The sequence below is a fragment of the Podarcis muralis genome, chromosome 15 (genome assembly GCF_964188315.1).
Source record: "Podarcis muralis chromosome 15, rPodMur119.hap1.1, whole genome shotgun sequence".
Lineage (NCBI taxonomy): Eukaryota > Metazoa > Chordata > Lepidosauria > Squamata > Lacertidae > Podarcis > Podarcis muralis.
Genome location: NC_135669.1, coordinates 39,991,325 through 40,006,044, shown reverse-complemented (window position 1 = coordinate 40,006,044; position 14,720 = coordinate 39,991,325). Strand labels below are relative to the sequence as shown.

Sequence of the window (14,720 nt, the reverse complement as noted above, 5' to 3'; positions counted from 1 at the left end):
TCCATTACCCCCACAATTCAGCATTCTGTGGTTGCTAAGTATGCTCAGTATACACTGGGCTGCAAACAGTTGGGTTCCCTTGAACATGCTGCCATTCTCCCTTTTGTCTCCCAGAAGCATCGTTTTGGCTATGCAAAGCTGCTAATAACTCAGTGCCTGAGTTTGGTATTAGTAATTAGAATGTACATTATGAAGCCGCTTTGCATTATCTATATGTAACTTTCTTTCTTTCTTTCTTTCTTTCTTTCTTTCTTTCTTTCTTTCTTTCTTTCTTTCTTTCTTTCTATCCACACACACAAGCTAAGGCAGCTTTGGCCACACATGGCCAAGGAATGGGTGGGGCTATTCAAAGGAGGTGGGGCTACGGAGGTTTTACCATGCTCAAAACACCTGTGCCATCACAAAGGATACCAGGGCAGAAACAAAAATTAGTGCGCACATCATAGACAATGGCAATTCTATTGTGCCATCTTCAGATCACTGAGGGGCTGCTTTTCTATATGCAGATCCTTTTCTGCTCATGGGGTAGCCTCCAAACCATGTGATCCCGCACCCACCCTGCCAGCAATGAACTTTTGCCACCTCATCTGCTATTTGCTTGTGCCAGGCCAACAACCAGGAGGGTGAATAGTTTAGTTCAGAGAGTTGAAGATGACAGGGCAGGGCCGTCACTAGCATTCAGTCCAGGAACGGCTTTAATGTCACATCTGCTGTTTGTGTGAATGAGGCCTTTGTTTTTCCTGCTGGCTCATGGCTGACCTGGAGAAATGCCTACTTTTTAACAACTCAGGCACTTGGAGGCAAGCTTGATATTCAACACCATTTTTTGGGGGGGGGAGGGGGCCAAACAGAATTCACTTTGTCAAAGTCACCAGGACTGGGGTGCGAGTGGGACCCCAGAGTGGCTACCTTGGCTTGTGCAGGCTGCTCTTCTAGGGTGGTCATGTTTCCTACTCTATGGAGGAACAGTCCTGTCGTGGAAGGGCTACCTGGCCCAAGTCCAGTTTTAAAATAAAGAACCAAAAGGAGGCAGAGCAGCAGGAGGGGCCCTGAACCATCAACAGCACCTGGAGAGCAGAACGAGCAGGCACAGAAATCCCCTGAACATAGCCTTCCTCACTATCCTGTGATGCGTTGCATTGCTATTTAAATTTTTGGAGATTTGCATTTAGAGCAGGCATAGGCAAACTCGGCCCTCCAGATGTTTTGGGACTACAACTCCCATCATCCCTAGCTAACAGGACCAGTGGTAAGGGATGATGGGAATTGTAGTCTCAAAACATCTGGAGGGCCAAGTTTGCATATGCCTGATTTAGAGATCTGGCAAAGGGTTTTAGCTTGGTGGCAGATCATCTGCCCGCATGCAGAAGGTCCCAGGTTCAGTAGGTAGGTCTGGGAGTGTCCTCTGCTGACACCAGTCAACACTAAGCTAGAAGGACCAGTGGCCTGACTCAGGGTAAGTCAGTTTCCTACATCCCTATCAGTACTTACAAGTCAGGATAAGCAAATTCTATGCAAAATCTGTCCCCTCTGCTCTCTTTTTTAAGCGATGCAGTTCCTCCTCTTTCTGCCATGCATTAGAGGCTGCTGGATCCTGGATTAGATTATGTGATCTAGCAAGGCTCTTCTGATGCTCTTATCTTTGGGATCTTTTTTCCAATGTATTTTTTTATTTATCTGGATTTATGAAAAGAAAGCACAGAAGCCACATCAGTGGTACATAAAGCAGCTAAAAGGGTGCTGAACAACTGCGGCCTGATCCCTGCAGGAGCAGAACCACAGGGTGCTGCAGCGATAAAAAACGACAAAGCAGCCCAAATCCCTAAAAGCAGCACATCTTGCTTGTGTGATCCACTGCAGCTCTTCCTTGCCCTCCGACACAAGGGGACAATAGATGCTCAATTATTAATCTTTTCAGGTTTTCTATCAGCAGCTCAATGCAGAGATCTGGTTTCCCTTTCCTCTCATTACATTCCTCCCAGGAGAACAGTCACAGACAGGGTATAATTACGAAACAGACATCTCTGTGTGCTGCAGAGAGATCTTTGACATGGTGGGTTCTCGACGACTGCAGGTGTGTTGCTTCCCCCCCAGAGAAGAAACTCAGTGTTGTGGAACCATGCTGGACTTAAATAGAGATAGAGATGGATATATAGGTATCTAGCAAGCTGTCGTTTCAATAGGGCCGCTGACTCAAAATTGCCAGAATCCAGGATATATGTGTATGAATGCGTGTGTTCACTGACATTCACATTGGATGATGACCTGAGAAGATTGAAATAAAACCAGGCAAAGCACACCATCATCAAACAGACACTGGGGCTGAAGGGCAAATTGGCACCACCCCACTCTGTACCAGAGGGGCAACTGAATGTTGCTTCCACATGGGATACTATCCTCCACCACACCTGAGGGCAGCAAGCTAGCTTGGGCAAGGCAAGGCAAGCTACTCGGGGCACAGGAAAACTGTCTTATATTGAGGGTCAGGCAATTGGTCCATCTAGCTCACTATTGTCTACAGAGACTGGTAAACCCAGCAGACAGTCTGGAAGACCTTTTGGATCACACATGGTCTTAGTCCAAAGAGGATGTCTCATATAGCCCTTCCTGTCCAGGAGAGTCCATTGGCTAGCTTGAATGAGCCTGATTCACTGCCCAAGATGATGATAATCCAAAATGCAGTTCTGCTCACTCACTATACTGAGAAGCTGCCCACAAAACTGAAGTTTCCCATTTCTAGCCCCAAGAGCTCCTGATGGTTGCAGCCTCCCCGACAACTTTGCTCCTTGGGAAAAGGAAAGACACTGGCCTCCACCCACGGGACTGGAGGGGCTGATGCACAAACACATTTGGACCAATCTCATTATTAAGTCAACACTGAACATCAGGGCTTCCCCAGGCTGCCTCTAGACACCTCAGGTGGAGAAGGAGGAGGGAAAGGCATGAGGCAGCAGTGGCGGGAGCAGCAGCAGCAGCAGCAGCAGCAGCAGCAGCAGGGGGTGCCATTTTCTGTTTTGCCTCAAGTGGCAAAACATCTTAAGGTGGCCCTGGTGGCCCTGGATCAATAATCACCTTCACCGCACATGACTATCAACTGTCAAGGGGGAGATCAGCTTGGCCCCATCCATTGGCCAGTGAAGGAGCAACTGCAGGAAGCCTGCTTCTGCTCTCGGTGTCAGAAAGAACCCCCAGCGCTAACTGCTAGGTGCTCTACGACTGGGGAGCAGAAGGAAGGCTCTTGCTGTCCTCAACCATCCGCCAAGGGACCCGGGGCTATTAGGAAGCTGCTCCTTCTGCTTCCCAGGGATATCATCTTCATGAGGGGGAGACCTGCTCGGTTCCATCCATCGCCCAGTGCAGAAGCAGCTGCAAAAAGCTTGCTTTGCCACTCCCAACTCTGAAAAAGAACACACTATAAGATCTTTTTAATCTATGAAATAGTGCTCAAAGTTGGCTTTCCACCCTCCTCCCTCCCAATCCCCTTTCCTTTTGTGTTGCATCCTTCAGATTGTAAGTCTTTGGGCAGGGGATGGTCTCATTTTTTAAAATTGTTATAAACTTCTCTGGGAGTTTATCAATTAAATAATAAAGAAGTGTTTAGTGAGCTGACCCCCTGCCTGCAGTGCATTTAATGCACATGGCTGGGGAGATACAAGATGTGCAGGCCTACCCACATTCTGCAAGTCACTTTTTTTTTTTTTAAGCATTTGTGAGGTCAGGACCAAATTTAGTACAAAAAGGCATACAGACGGCATCCCTTGTGAAAGGCACCCCTGTTAAGATTGGGGCTGTGTGAGCAACATGCAGCTGAGTAGCGTTGGGTTTTTTAAGCACAGAGAGCCTGCAGCCAAAGATCCAAACAGCGGCAACAAATACATTCTTCTCTTGTGTTGGAGAATAAACTCAGGGGCGAGGGCCTACTGTGAAATCAGCCTGATGGGGCCATCTTTAAAGAGTTACGGAAGAGGTAACTTCTTTCTATAATTCACCGACTTCAAAAGTATGTTTGACATTATTGTCGGGAAAATTATGTTAACCATGGATTACTGTTACAATCAAAGTATGTAGTGAGAAGTCAAGAGGCTTAGTAGTAAATTTTCAAAGCGGAGCGCGGGGATTTAGCCGTTTGACTCCCATTAGCGTCAGGAGGGCTCGCACAGCTAAACCCTCGCACGCCGCTTTGAAAACTGACCTCTCCGCATTGATGGAAACCCCCCTCCCCAAACGCTCTCCAACCACCACCATCTTTTTTAAGAAGTTCCAGATGACCAAGCGAGAGCAGCAAAAAAGAACCATTTCAGCATGTTATTGTTGTTTGTAGGCATCTGAAAGTTATTTTAATTCCCCCCCCTCCTGCCCTCAGAACTACTCCCAGCGTTTGAGAGCCACACAGGGGACAGACCAGTGTTTACTACCGAGATACAACGAACATGAACACACCCAGAGCCACAAAGGGATGTAAAGATCGCAGCAAATTTCTCACATCTGCATAAACAGTCCCAAGTTGATGACTACATCTTGGTTGGGTCTGTTTATGAAACGGCTGCACAGAGCAAGGGGGGGGGCAGCGTTTTCTGAGCCCCCAGAGAGGCTCCACCTGTCCGAGATAGTTCGGCTCGCTGGAAGAACGGAAGCCTGCCCTGTTTCTACTCATTTTGCTCTGTCATACGCTCGGCAAAAGGAATTATTTGTACTTCCTTTCACCACTTAACCTCTCTGTCTTCAGGAAAAGGGCAACACAGTCAGGTCTTAAGGAGAGGGAGGGGGAACCCTCCTTTTTGTTTCCCCATGGGCCGTGGACGCTGACGTTTCCACTTACAAACGCCTTTCAAGTAAACGAGAGGTAATGCAGGCTGGCTCGCGAAAGGTTGTGTTAAGACACGGAAGTGCTTATCGCAATGACCTTACCACTTAATATGAGGAGTCTTGGGCAGCGACATGGGGCCAGGTTTCCGCTCCTTGAAATCACCGTACATTCGGTTTCACAGAAAGTGTTTGGGGCGGGGAAATGATTGATTGAGACAACCGCTTTTGATTTCACCAGAGTGAAACACAGGGACTTGCACTTATACTAAGTCAAACTATCAATCCACCTAGCTCAGTACTGTCTGCACTGACTGGCAGCAGCTCTCCAGCATTTCAGGAAGTGGGCTCTCTCCCTGCCGTACCAGGAGGTGCTGGGGGTTGACCCTGGGGCCTTCTGCAGGCTGTTTACCTTCTGTAGCGGGCAACTACAAGTTATTTGTCAGGTGAAGGTTTCCAACGGGGCTAAGCCAAAGCGACTTCCTTCATTTCGTGCCAGCTTTCCCGAGCACCAAAAAGTGCTTCCCTTTCCCAAATACATATTTGGGTCACTCTGGTGCTGTTCTCCTTGACACCCCATCTTCCTTCCTGGCCACAGAGCCCTGTTAGCTCTGGGGACTCCATGCCAATGTCATTCCCATTGCCAAGTCTAAAGCAACAACGTCATGGATGCTCCATCAAAAAAGACAATAGGATCTAAGATTAGGTGTGGTTAAAAGAAGCAGTGATGAACTCAACAGTTTCAGTAGCTCCTTCAACTGCAGCAAATGCGCTCATACTGAAGGCAAACACAGTCTACATCAGGGGATAACCAGTGTGGTGCCCTCCAGGTGTCATTGTACTACATCTCCCATCATCCCTGACTGTTGGCCATGCTGACTGGGCATGATGGGGATCGGAGTCCAACAATATCCAATGCTGGCTATTGCTGTGCTGCATGCCTAGGTGAATGATAATCTGAAGAATACAAGTTGTGAGCACTCAGAATGGTGTCAAAGCTAAAGTCCCCAACATTTTCCCCAGGAGAACTGCCACATAGGCGGATGCAGGCGTGAGACGCCCTGAAACTCATGCTCAGGAAGACTTCACCCTTGGAGAGCCAGCTTTCCATTCCATCTCGTAACTTGTAACTACAACATGTTCCTGAAAATCTGGTGCAATCACGTCAAAGGGACACAAGTCAAAGGTGCCAATGTTCACTGACTCACCAGTTCAGGTCAACACATATTTCCAAGTGTGAAATTAGAGCAACTGACTCTGGGTTGTATCCAATCCTAGTCCTGCTTAGAGTAGCCCCAGTGAAAATAATGGATACGACTGACTTGGGCCCATTAATTTCATTGTGTCTACTTTTAACTCCTCTGCTTCTAAGTTTGTGTTGAGCAAATAAACCCTATAGTTTTCTAAGGATTCTAAGGTCTTTATATAAAATCTAGTCCAGAAAGTAACAAGTTGGGCTTTCAATTAGCTCATGTTGACTGCTATGTCATCTTGACAACGATGATGCCTGGCTTAATTACTGTATCTAAACCAAGTCTAATTCTGGGAAGCAAAAGCAAAACTCACTAGAGGTAACATTTCATAGCAAGCTTTAAAAAAATGACATCGAAAGGAAGAACCAAGACAATATGAGTATTTAACTTTCTGCTTGGACAACACAAGGCAATGTATATACATCACTCTGTTGTTTACCAGAAGTTACAAAATGTTGAAATGTGGATAAAGCACCATCAGTTTCTTATTGTAAAAGCACAGCTACTATTTAGACCAAAAGAGGCAGACAGTGGGATTGGTTCAAATAGGGATAGTCTTCAAATAACGCCATAGAGATTCAGGGCAAAACTGAACATTGCCACCAGTACAGCATGTGTTTCTCCATACTCCTTCCACATTACCAAGAGGCTTAAACTTCAAGCCAGTCTAGCCAATGTGCTGCCCTCCATATGCAAAATGCATGGAGATCTGTGCTCTCTTTTGTCCTTTTCTGGCAATGTGCAAGCGGCCACCTTAGCTGGGATTAAAGTCGACTGGTCATTCATAACCTAGACAGCCTAAGTCCCCTGGTTTGCTGAGATATCAGAGGACAGGTGGTGGAAGGGAAAAAGAGCCCACCCCTTACCTCTTCCTCAGTGCAAAGGTGGATATGGTTACCTGAAATATACCTTGCTCGCCATGGCAGAATATTCTTCACAATACACAGCTGTGAGAGAATGCCGGTTGTCAGCTATGGACCGTTCTCAGTTCACATTAGGCAAAAGGAGGTTGAATACAAGAAGCTGGGATGGCTCAGTTGGTAGAGCATGAGACACTTAATCTCAGGCTCGAACCCCATGTTGGGCAAAAGATTCCTGCATTGCAGGGGGTCGGACTAGATGACCCTTGTGGTCCCTTCCAACTCTACAATTCTATTATAATAGGCTTGACCGTGTTAACTCACTGAACCTTAGAACCTTAGTTCTTTAATCTGTGGCTTCCAGGTGTTGCTTGACTACAACTCCCGTGATGCCCAGCCAGCTTAGCCAATGGATGATGGAAGTTGTAAACCACCAACATCTAAGGGTCCAGGTTGAAGAGCACCACCCTGGACTATGCCCCACCCTTCAAATCATCATGTTTTCATGGTAGACAGGTCAACGTGGAAAGAGATCCTTGTAGAAAGCTTGAACCCAACCATGTTGTGGCACGTGGTGTCACATCTTAACACAACAAAAAGGCTCCCACCCAGCACACATGTTTCAAGATCAATTGCTCACTGCAATACCTCCCAGCAGAGATTTAATAGTGAAGATATGTCGTGTAAGCTTACCAGCAAACCCTACAGCAAAAGTCAGGGGGTGATGGGGGTTAGTTTTTTGTTTGTTTGTTTTAACAAAATCTATATTTATATCATTACATTTCCTACGGTCGAGGGCAGCTGTAATTAATGGATTTCTCTCCTTCCTTTAATGCACTCATTTGTCAATTCAAAAAACACACAGCGGCCAATCAATTTTGATGTATTTAGTAAGCAATTTGTCAAAGAATGTTGCAGACCAGTTAATATATTAATTCTTGCCATCAGCCTCCTCCTAATTTCTGTAGGCCTTTTTCCATAAATTTTATATATCTGACCAAGAAGAATGCCCGTAAACAGAAGGTGCCCTTTCCATATGACATGATTATGGGAAATGGAGTGGGGTGGGGGAAGAACCCAACACATGATCTAAAGTTTACTTGTATAATGGGGTTAGGGGAAGTAAGTTACTGTGTGTCTGGGTGCACTTCAAGGTGCCGGTATGGTCGGAAAAACCCATTAACTGTGGAAAAAAGAATCTGTGGCCCTCCAGAAAATGTTGGACTCCCTTCAGTCCCAATTAGCACGGCCAATGGTCAAGGGTGATGGGAGTTGTAGTCCAACAACATCTGATCCAGGGTTGAAGAACACTGTTGTTGGACTACAACTCCCATCAGCCCCAGTCAGCACAGGCAATGGTTAAGGATGATGAGAGCTGGAGTCCAACATTATCAGGAGGATGACAGGTTCCACATTCACATCCTTCACCCACTATACCAGGGGTAGTCAACATGGCTGGACTCCAACTCCCATCAGCCCAAGATGTTGATGAACTCCAACTCCCATCAGCCCAAGTCCAATAGTCAAGGATGATGAGACTTGCAGTCTAACAGCGTCCGAAGAGCACCACATTCACTATCCCTGCACTACACTGCACTGAATATAAGGTTGTTGCTTTAGATCAGGGATAGAACACATACTTGGTATACAAAAGGATCCAGGTCCAGTCCCCCAGATCTCCAGTTTGTTAGTTAGTTTTTGTAAGTAAGAAAGAATGATCATGTAACAATAGATGCGCTAGACCCTTCTGTGCCTGAGATCCTTGAGAACTGCTGCTGCTAGCCTGTGTAGACCATACCAGGCTTCATGGGCAAAAACGCTGAACTGATATAAAAAGAAGTTTCCTTTGTTCTTATGGTATGCCAAGATTCAAACTGTGTTGTACACAGTATAGGGAACTAGCCAAGACAGTCAGCTCAGGGGTAGTGCATCCGCTTTGCATGCCAAAGGCCCCAGGTTCAATCCCTGGCACATCCCATTAGAGCTGGGAACATCCCCTCTCAAAACTCTGGAAAGCTGCTGCCGGTCAGGGCAGACGATACTGAGTGAGATGGAGAAAAGTTCTGACAAAGTATAAGGCAACTTCCAGTGTTCCTAGAATAGCCTTGAGCAGAAGTGTGTGTGTGTGTGTGTGTGTGTGTGTGTGTGTTAAAAAAACTACTCTTTATTATCCCCAGGTAGGTTACAATATGATAATTCTGCCTTCAAGTTTCTGCAGCAGATGTCACCAATCATTCCCCCCCCCCCCGAAATCACACAGGTCTATGAGCCTGATTACAAGCCCACTTCACCCCACCCTCCAGAACCACTTTTGGACACTTGCTCCATCCAGACAACACTGTCCTTGTTCCAGCTGCTCGACGCTGCTGTTGCAATTTATTTATTTTAAAATCTAGATAAATAAATAAAACCATTCACTAGTATCAGTGTAAAGGTCACACATAGCTAAATTCAAGCAGCGTGTGTGCAGGTTAAAATAAAATGCACAAATACATTCTCCCTCTCGAGGAGCTGAGACCTTCCCCTGGCTGCCCATGAATTGTCCAAAAAAGATTAAAGCGATGGGAGAGGAGGCTTTGGCATCAAGCTGTATATTTATAAACCTTTCGCCTCCCCCGCCGCCCCAAAAGTATACCCTGTGCGACCAGACTATCAGACGGTTCATTGTTGCGTCTGTCGGCTGATCGAGGGGTACCTTCTGTTAGCAAAGCACACAGAGTATTTCTTCAATGACCTCGGGGGGCAAAGGTCACTTATTATAAATGGATAATGAGACCTAATGCAGTGTTCCGAGCTCCGGACAAAGAAAGGGCTTATCCGTAGCCCCTTGCGGCTCGGACCATTCAAGCTTTTATTCCTCTCCTCCCCCCAACACACCCGCCTCCCTGCTCCACCGCCGCACACTTAATGGAGCCAAACAATTGGCAGAAATGCTATACAGAGGGTCTGAAACCAAGAGAAAACGGCCTGCATTCTGAGCTCTGATAGACAGATACAAATCGCGACCCTGAAATGGCGCCAGAATCCCTTTTACCGCTCACATGGCAGACAGCCGCGGCCATTCACCCCCCAACTTCCCATTTAGCCATTTGCTGGCAATTAAACATACTGACGGAAGCGATAGCGCATCAAACCGCAGGCCGCCACGGCTAATGTGAGACCATTACATTTGCTCCTGCAGGTAAGCAGAGCATTTGTGTCTTAACAGATATTTCCCTAAGGGGGGAAGAGTAGAAGCAAGCTCAGGTAGGGTTCCTGCTCTCGGCTTCTGCCATCTTCTTGTATTTAATGGGATCTAATAGCCCAGGAAGTTCATAATGTGGCATAACTGATTCCTATGGCCATATATCAAGGGTGTGTTTTCCACGTGGGGTTTTCATTGCTTCTTTTCAAGAGCAAAACTGAAGGATTACTACGGTTTTATTTATTTTTTTACATTCAGGGCTATTTTGGAACAACAGTGTTCTAAAATCAAAGCGCGGACTTCTGTGCCAAGCACCACCCGACACAGTGTCTGAGGCAATGGCATTGCAGAACTAAGATGAGGCAAGGGGATTCAGAATCATGTAAGGGTAGAGTTTGAAGGGATCTCAAGGGTCATCTATTTCAACCCCCTGCAATGCAAGGATCTCAACTAAAGCATCCAGATGGCCATTTAATCTCTGCACAAAAACCTCCAATGGAGGAGAGTCCACAACAGGCATAGGCAAACTTGGCCCTCCAGATGTTTTGGGACTACAACTCCCATCATCCCTAGCTAACAGGACCAGTGATCAGGGATGATGGGAGTTGTAGTCCTAAAACATCTGGAGGGCCGAGTTTGCCTGTGCCTGGCCCACAACCTCCCAACTCCATCCCACTGTCAAACAGCTCTTACTGTCAAATAGTTCTTCCTGATGTTTAGTTGTAATTTTGAGAGGAGCTCCATAATATGCATTGGAACCCCTACGAACCAGAGGTCAAGAGCCTCATGCTCTACCAACTGAGCTATCCCTGCTTGAAGGATTACCGAGACAGCCTGTGTGCATTGCTTTGCAAATTCGAAAAGAACGACTACGAACGCTGAACATTATTACTATTAAACAGCTTTGGCCCTGATGGAGTTTCCTTGGAAGACTCAAAAGAAAGCTGGTTAGGAACTAAGGAATTATTTTGGTTCGAAAGATGGAAAGCATTAGGCAAAATAAGCACAGCCACAGGCAGCAATTTAGCAAAGCCTTGTTTCGGCACATCGATCCCGCTATGAGATGGTGGGGTTTGGTCACCTTTCTTTGGGAGGTCCCCATCCCTCATGAAAGGCGCCATTCATGGAGGTCCGTTGTGGGAACATACATTCTTTTGACAAATGACTACTGTGTGGTGGGGCAGCGGCAGGGAAGGGGAAGGAAAATAAACGATGGAGGAAGGAGTTGAAAATGGCACACATGAAGCCAGTGTGGGTGTGCGGGTGTTGCCTCTTTGCTCAAATGCAGCCACTGCTGGGCATCCAGGCAGGGTCTTGACAAAACAGAGGTGTCAATCATGACAAGAAAGTTCCAACTCGAAATTGCAAGCTGGTCCTTTGAAAGTGGTGGTGGATGTTTTATGCCAACCCTAACAGCTGACTCTCAAAGTCTTAGGTGCCATAACTCGCCATGAAATTGTTGCAGTAAGTTGCCAGGCAACTCAGGGCAGCCCTGAACAGATTCCGGTTTGACAATAGCTGCGTTCATCACCTGTGGAGGTGCTAAAGGCTATGGCAAGCTGTCTCCCTAGCTGGTTTGGGGGCCACAAATGCGGCCCCACCTCCCTTGTTCTCTTACATTCAGGCTGATGGCCAGGGCAGCTTGGAAGCTTGGGCAATTGCATGTGTGTGCAATGGTAGAGGCCTTGCTGGAAAGCTTAAAGCCTGCTGCCGCTACATGGGAGACGGATTGGAAAAAAGGAAATACAAATTGGGCCCCATAGCTTGACCAATTGGGGCTAGGACTGGCTAGGAGCTGGGTGGAGTTGTAGATCTAAAAAAAAATGTAGACTTGCACATACTGGCCAGCTTATGTTTTGACTTGAAATGTTTGTTTTGGGCTTCTCAGAAATATGTAAAGGCAAGAGACCGGGGGGGGGGGGCGTGCCGGCCCACAATGGTGCCCACCTGAGAGGTGCCAGAAATGTGCTCCAGTGCACTCTGAGTGAAAAAAGAGGCAGCACAGAGACTAAGAAGCAGGAGAAAGCTACTCAGAGTAGACTCACTGAAATTAATGAAGCTAACTTAGTCTGGGTAGACTATATATTGCATCTATGCATATTTTATGCAAAACTTCACTGCTCTTTTCCCACCTTAAAGGGTGAGAGGATGTTTACTATTCCTAAGAACATGGCCAAGCTGCATCCTTCTGGCCTTTGGTCTTTTCTTCTCCTACATAGAAACATTTCGGCTTCTTTATGATGATTGTTTTCCTTCTCCCTTTAAGAGCAAGATTAATTTACAAGCCTAGCCCTCCTCCCCATAGCAACCTGCGCCAGATAGGGCCAAGACGTCTACCCGATACCATAGAATATTACAACGGGAGGCTTGCCATCAACCAAGCCGATTGGATTAAGCGCTTCCACTTTGCTGCCTGGGATGTAGAGATATTAAATTAGAGTCTCCACTTTTTCAGTTTTCACGCACAAATTAGCGTCTGAGAGAGCAAGATGAAATTTGCACATCTCAAGCCAAGAGTTCCCAAGAGAGAGAGAGAACACACAGCAACATGAAAACTCAGTCATCTGAAGGGCTGGATGGGGTTTTAAAAGGGGACTTCATTGGCAAAATGGTTAAGGTTGACAGTAAACAGAAAGGCACTATTAAAAGTGTGCAAAAATAGGCTGTGGCTTTGGCGTAAACTGCTGCTAAAATGTCTACGCAATCAGCTTGCAAGGTCCCAGCAGTCTGAGTTCTAGTTCCTAGAGGGAGCATGTCTTCCCATATGACGAACAGGCCCCTTGGAAGGTTAAGATCAGCAACAAGCAGAATACAGTAACATAACTCAGTGCATCCATTTGCATTCCATACTGTCTCAAGCAAATGGTAGCCTTTTCTAAATCTCCTTGAGATCTAGAACCTGTGGAACTAGCTAACTCAATGTGGAAGCTCCCTTTTCTTACTGGAATTGATCCAAGTCTTTAGTTACTTATCTGTGGTTTTTCTGTGTTCTTTTTGTGGGGGGAGGGGGGGATTACAGACTATTGAGCCTCTTTATCTTAAAAAAAACTAAAACTGCTCAAAATGTTGCGGCTATTGTTATAGAATTGGAAGTCAGAAATTCTTGCTGATCCACCAGAGATCTACCAGTGGATAGGTACGTAAGAAGGTCCCTGCAGCTGTATCATGCCAAGCACCAAGCAAGTCCCGTCTATATATAAAATCAGATGTCAAAAGGCAGGGTAAAGAGGCATATTTTCAGCATATGGTGGAAAAGGCAGAATGATGGTGCTAGGTCCACCTTTGTGGGGAGGGAATTCAACCAATTAGGGGCTGGCTCAGAGAAAGCCTCTTCCTGGTTCCCATTCCCTGCCCTTCTGACGGCCCCCGCTGCTGATCTCGGCACCCGAGAGGTGACCTGAGCTATACAAACACAGGATCCCCTGATCCCAGGCTTACAATCTGAACAGACACGACACAAAAGGAAAATGGATAGGGAGAAAGGAGGAAATAAGCAAACTCAGGTACAAACTCCTAGTCGTAGGTTTTTCTAGTGATCTAGGGTGCAAAAAGAGTTCGAGGAGAGGCAGAGCCAAAAGTTGCACCAACGAAATGGCCCTGCTCTCCTCTCTTCTGCTGCTGCTGCTGCCAGGTAGCAATTGGTGCAGGGTGGGACAAGCACTATTTCACACACAATCATTGTAAACCCTCTCCCCCTGAAATAATACAGAATAACCAACCCCTTTAATGTAGGATGAGTGGGGAATTCCAAGCCTTGGAGATGAAGGTGACCCACCAGACCTCTGTGTCTGGCCCTCAGGAATTTCCCCTACCACCCCTCAAAACCCTGCTCCAGACACTCCTCGCATGCTTCTGCCTAGCCAGAAGGTGTCCTTAAACTGTGACTGATGCCTCTTGCTTGCCTGGATGAGGGATGGAGAGGTGTGTTGGGGTGTAGAAGCCTCTTACTATTGCGTTGCTGGAATGCACCCTACTATATAAAGATAGAGCGCAAAATACGGTCTGAAGCTTAACATCAAAAAAACAAAGATCATGGCCACTGGGCCCATCACCTCCTGGCAAATAGAAGGGGAAGAAATGGAGGCAGTGAGAGATTTTACTTTCTTGGGCTCCAATGATCAGTGCAGATGGTGACACCAGTCACAAAATTAAAAGATGCCTGCTTCTTGGGAGGAAAGCAATGACAAACCTAGACAGCATCTTAAAAAGCAGAGACATCACCTTGCCAACAAAGGTCCGTATAGTTAAATCTATGGTGTTCCCAGTAGTGATGTATGGAAGTGAGAGCTGGATCATAAAGAAGGCTGATTGCTGAAGAATTGATGCTTTTGAATTATGGTGTTGGAGGAGACTCTTGAGAGTCCCATGGACTGCAAGAAGATCAAACCGATCCATTCTTAAGGAAATCAGCCCTGAGCAGTGGCGTAGCGTGGGGGGTGCAGGGGGGGGCCGGCCGCACCGGGTGCAACATCTGGGGTTAGGGCAAATCCACAGGTTAGGGGGCGCAAATTACTTGCCTTGCCCCGGGTGCTGACAACCCATGCTACGCCACTGGCCCTGAGTGCTCACTGGAAGGACAGCTGGTGAAGCTGAGGCTCCAATACTTTGGCCACCTCATGA

General features: G+C 46.7%; 1 protein-coding gene across 1 annotated transcript in view; it reads right to left on the bottom strand.

The window, feature by feature from the left end:
* The window catches only part of BCAS3 (BCAS3 microtubule associated cell migration factor), a 457,979-nt gene that overhangs the window by 226,649 nt on the left and 216,610 nt on the right, over positions 1–14,720 (bottom strand).